Source organism: Arvicanthis niloticus, chromosome 2, assembly GCF_011762505.2.
Source record: "Arvicanthis niloticus isolate mArvNil1 chromosome 2, mArvNil1.pat.X, whole genome shotgun sequence".
Lineage (NCBI taxonomy): Eukaryota > Metazoa > Chordata > Mammalia > Rodentia > Muridae > Arvicanthis > Arvicanthis niloticus.
In genome coordinates this window covers 32688196-32694195 of record NC_047659.1, presented here as the reverse complement: position 1 = coordinate 32694195, position 6000 = coordinate 32688196, and positions in this window count along the sequence as shown.

The following is a 6000-nucleotide window of genomic DNA, read 5'->3' as shown; positions in this document are numbered from 1 at the left end:
TTGTGAGGCCCAGCACGCTTCCAGAGTCTTGAGGTTACATTGTTTAACCCAGACTTCATCACCTGTTTCAAAGTAAATGGGAATTAAAGGCAAGAGTGAACTTTTAATATGGGATAGGGTGGACTAGAGTTGCTTTTGGAGTCTATGCAGAACATCCAAGGATTTTTAAGAACTTATCCTGCTCATATTCAGCCAGAATGTCAGACAGGAGGTTAGATGGCATGGGATGGGGTCTGCCATATAGAATCAGAAAGAGGGTAAGACCCAAGGTATAAGGACTATCCCTGGCCATACACAAAGCATAAGGTAGGAGAGACACACAGTTACTACCAGTTTCTAACTTGGGTTAACTTGGTCAAGGCCTCTTTTGGGATCTTATTCATCCTCTCTACCTGCCCTGAACTGGGGTTTGTATATAGAATGTAATTTCCAATTGGTCCCCAGAACCTGTGCTAAAGATTGAGCTACCTGAGAGATAAAGGCTGGTCCATTGTCGATCTCAAGAAAGGTAGCCAAAACATGTCCATTACAATGTCTTACAGAAGCTTCTTTGCTTTGGGAAGGTAGTCTCCTTCTTTGTAGGATAGGCTTTTCCCATTCTGAAAAGGTGTCTATTAAAGCTAGCAGATATTTGTATCGAAATATACATCTTTAAATCTCTATTTCTCAATTGGCTCCTGGCTGTTGGCCTCTGATCCTGGTTCCTGAAGTTCTTTGATTAATGCAAGAGAGGTTCACTGTCTGAGAGGTAGAAAAATTTGAGATTACCTAGTCTATTAATTGTCCCATGTTAAATATTTTGTATCTCATTTCTTAGAGCAGTTCCATTAATCTTCAGTGACTCAGGTGTGAAGCTTGTTGAATCTGATGGACAGGTTGTTTAGTGAACTCCATAGGTAAGATAGGACAGCCTTCTCTAGTCTGTCACTATCCATTTGTTCTATAAATCCCTTGATCCTGTTTGTCCTCTGCAATATATGTGGAGATGATTAAGAGCACTAACAGGATGTTGGTGGGAAATGTTTGAGAGTCCTTTCTTGCTGCCTTATCTGCTAGTCTGTTCCCTTGAGCTATTTCTTATGTTTCATTTGATGCCCAGGGTAAGAGATTATGGTCACTTTAAGAGGGAGACATAATATGTCCAGCAAAGTAGGTATTTATTCCTTATTTTTCCTTCAGCAGTCAACAATCCTCTCTCTTGATTTATGGACCCATTAGTCATGTCAACAGTATATCTGCTGCTAGTATAAATGTTGGCTATATTCACTTCTGCCGACTTCAAAGCCCAAGTTAATGCTGTCAACTCAAACATTAACTGTTTCTGGTCTCAGAGCAGTTGTCCCAACAACATAGTCCAAGTCCATCAGCACTGCTCCCTATACCCTGCATAACTGGTTTTCTTTTGATGATGTTGCTCCCATCTCTGAAGTACATGGAATTCTGTAGCATGGAATGTCAGTGAAGTCTGATCTGATCTTCTGGACATCCCCCCCCCCCAAATTATAGAGTAATCATGATATATATATATATATATATATATATATATATATATATATATATATCATCTTCCCTAAACCAAGCTATTCTGCTATCTAATATATATATTAGATATATTATATATTCTGCTATCTATTATATATATTAGATAGCAGAATAGCTTGGTTTAGGGAAGATGATGGGTTATATCTTATGCAAGGGGAATTCAAAAGTAGAGCCAAGAAGTACACCAGCCTAGCATTGGACAGCCATCAGCTAGTTGGATTCTTGACGGTCCCCTCAATAGCATAGTGGGTGGTGATAATAAGTTTCTGTTCTATGGTTATTTTGCCAGCGTCCTTGACCAGCAAGGCATAGTCAGCTATGATCTCGAAGTAGGCTGGCCATCCTTGCACCACCAGGTTCTGCTTCTTAGAATAAGCCACTGGTCTCTTTCATGATCTCAACATTTGAGTGAGCACTTCTTTTGCTATCCCCTGTCTCTTATACACATACAGGTAGAATGGTTTGTGAATGTTGTCCAGAGCCAATGACTCCAGCAAGAGTTTTCTTAAAATTTTAAAAGCCATATCCATTTCAGAGGTTCATTCTAGTTTGCCTTCCTGTCCCCCTGTGGCCTTATGTAATGGCTGCACTATTTCAGTAAATCCTGGCAACCAGAGTTTACAAAATCTTACAGATCCCAAAACTTTCTGTACTTATCTTCGGGTGGATGGGACTGAGATGCTGAGGATTGTCTGTATTCTGGCATCTGACAACATGCAATGGCCTCCCTTGAGTATGTACCCCAGGTAGATGACTTCACGTTGACAAAGCTGGACACCCTTAGCAGACACTCATTACTAGCCCATCTGACTCTGCTCCTGTAGCAGGTTTTGGGTGGCCTACTTCAGGCTTCTAAAAGTAATTCTAGGTATTCTCTTGGGCTCTCAATCTTTCCCTGGATCACTTGGCTTACCTTAGATATATTTGTAAGCAGTCTAGTGGCTTCTTAGAGACCCCAAACAAAATGTGATCCAGAGCCATTCTTTACCTTCATCAGAGTTATAATCCTAGTTAGGTTGGAGCCAAGTAGAAGACTGCATTAATGTCAGCCTGAACTTTGGTGGGCAATCCAGTAGCTCCCAGAAGCAACTTCTGGGCATCTTCCAAGACCATGTTGTGAAGAGGACCTGGAGCAGCTGCTGACAGTCATTTTAGGAAGGCTGGTGAGTTGGCATGACTGGATCTAAAAGACCTATAAGAGCTGAGGATCTTTTTGAAAATGAGAGGTGTTGCAACTTCAAATTGTGAAGGTTATTACTAGCAAATGGATAATATGTCATGAACTCTCTCCCCTGTATATCTTAGGATCCCACAAACCGGAGGGGTAAGGCCACAGTAAAGTCAGACTTCTGAGCAGTATGGGCCCAAGTGTGAGGTTGACTTCTGGTGGAGTCAAGAGAGTCAGGGGAGTCAAGGGCTGTTCTTTCTTCTCCCTATGCTGGTTGAGCAGGGTAGTGGCAGCAAGAGGAGAGATATAAGAAGGACTGAAATACTACTCAGGGGCAGAGGGAGAAAGCAGGGTAAGGGGCTGAGGCCACCCTTCCTTTGGAGAAAGGAGGGTGGGAGTGTTTTCAACCGAACAGGGTACTTCTTGACCAGGTACTGCCATGTGGTGATATATGGCACTTGTTACAGGTGGTCCTTGGGCTCATAGAAAATAGTGTTCACCTTGTAGATTGTGGGGAGATGAAAAGTTCCCTCTTCAGGCCATCCTAATTTGTAAATGGGCCATTCACAACTGCAAAAGATGCTTAGTTTTCTGGTACTTTCTAGTAACAACTAGACTTGAGTCTTCTGAAACTCTATAGAAGTCAAAATAGTTGAGGACTAGGGTCAGTGGGGTACTCTGTGCCTATCTCATCTTAGGAATTAAAAAAAAACATAGACAAGAAAACAAAAAGCATAAACAGAATACACAGAAACAAATATAGAATAATATTCACATGGAAAATGAAAACAACCAGAAGACTATTTCAGATGGTTTCCTTTCCTGCACAGGGAAGGCCCACAGCCCCACAGCAGATTCAGAAATCAGTGGAGAACTAGCAAGTTCTTTCAGTTGGTTTCAGGATTGTCTTCCATAGCCCCTGGCTAGGTGACAAAATACGCATCAGCTTTGTGCCTTTTGGCCTCTAGATTAAACCCTAAACAAAAACACAGAAACAGACAAAATGATAGACACCAGACACCTAGACTTATCAACCAGAAAAGGAAAAAAAAAAGTTAACTATTTGGGTCAGGAGTCTTCAGCAAATTCCAGATGAGCCCCAAAATAGAGGGGTCTGTGAATCAGGAAGAATGATAACCCCAGACTAAAATAGTATGTGACAGCAAAGAACCTGTATGCAGGGGTCTAACATAAATCAGTATTGAAGACAGAGGTGTATGAATTGCAGGCTTAATTTAAAGCCTGTTAGAGTAGAAGTGAGTGATTTTACCTTTTTCCCCACTTGAATAGTTGGCAATATCTACAGGAGTATGGGTGCTTTTGTAATTGGTTAAGGCTCTGGGGGATTTGGGGGACTTTTCATAATCAACTATAATTGGCTGAAGCTAGGTGGTGGGCAGCTTGTACAACTCCATGTGAGGTTGGCACAGGCTTGTTAATAGGGCAGTCTACTAATTGGTGGCTAGTGATCCGTAGTTTTCCCTGGGATTCACTCTTCCGTGTTGCTTTTAAATATCTTTTCTCCCAAGTGTTGGCCATATCCTACCTTTTATTCCTTCTGTCAAATCTTTCCTGTTTCATCACTTTGTCCCTCAATTAGAAGTCATTGTTTAGGATTAAATGTGTATACTAAATAGTCCAGCCAGAATGGATAAAAGGTGTGTATGGACTAAGGGTGTCTGCATTCCAACCAGATTACACAGACCTAGAAGGTCTTTAGATATGATCAGAGCAGCTGTGTTGCTGGATTAAAAATTCTACAAACATCTTTATTTCAACTTAAGTATTTTAAACATTCCTCCCTTTACTGAATTAGTTGTCAAATTCTATGTTGGTTTTAACATTTTATTCATATTATTTATAATATGACTATATTATATTTGAATATATATATGAATATATATGTATATATATTCATGTTTAGCTAGTTTAGCTATCAGTCAGGAATTTATTTTTATCATTTTTCATTTCATTGAGTTAATTAATCATGCCTTTGGTTAATTCCTTGAGTTCTTTGATAAAGTTTATATTCATTCTTTTAAATTATTTTTTCTGGCATTTATTTTGGTAAGTTTTATTAGAGAGCATTTATATACGACTAATGATTTTGTTGTGGGCTGCACAAATGTGTTGGTTTTTCATATTGTGTGTGCTTTTTTTTGTGATGTAACTTGGGCATGTGAGCTTCTTTTCTTGGTTATGTGTCTGATGTGGTTTTTAGCCTGTCTCACTCTGAGATTGTAGAAGAGCAGATTAACCAGAGCTTAGGCATGATGGTATAAAATTTGGGAAGGAGGGCTTGGTGCTAGTCAAATTTACAAGGGAAATTCAGTACATGAATTGTACAACTAGTTAATACTGGGACTATAGTTTAGCATGGATAGGTTTGGGGGACACTTTATAGCTGATGGATGAGCTATGCCTCCTAAAATAAACTGGGTCCTGCAGGTATAACATGGGATTTAAAAAACCCACCTGGGAAATTTACTGGACAAATTGTACTTTTGGAGGTAAGTCTAAATGTATGGTAATAGCACAGGCAGTCACACCAGGGAAAGCCAATAGGGAAGCTGTACCTCCTAAGCTAGGCTTGTCTGAAAGTATGCAGATGGTGCGGTTGGATAGAATCTTGCAGTGTATAATATTTGGTGGCCACAGCTATATGTGGTTATTCCTGGGCCCTTTGGTTTAGTCAATTTATTTACATGCCTCTTTATTTTTTTAAGCACTATGTGCTTGTTGTTACAGTTCTATAGTATAATCTGAGGTCACTTATAGTGATATCTATAGACTCTGTGTGTGTGTGTATGTATGTATATATGTATTATCTACTATCATCTATCTATCTATCTATCTATCTATTATCTATCTATCTATCTATCATCTATTATCTATCATATATTTACTTAGAATTGGTTTTCCTATCTGTCTTACAGTTTTACTGCTATGAAGAGACACTATGACCAAGGCAACTCTTATAAGGACAACATTTAATTGGGGATGGCTTAGAGGTTCAGAGTGTAGTCCATTATCATAATGGTAGAAACATGGCAGCATCCAGGCAGGCTTGGTGCAGGAGGAGTTGAAAGTTCTACATCTTCATCTGAAGACTAGTAGCAGTGTACTGACTTTTAGGCAGCTAGGATGAAGGTATTAAAGCCTACACCCACAGTGATGCAGCTACTTGAACAAGTCTACATCTTCTAATAATGCCACTTCTTGGCTCCAGCATTCCACTTCCTAGCCCCCATAGGCTTGTTCAAACATTATGAGTCTATAGAGGCCATACC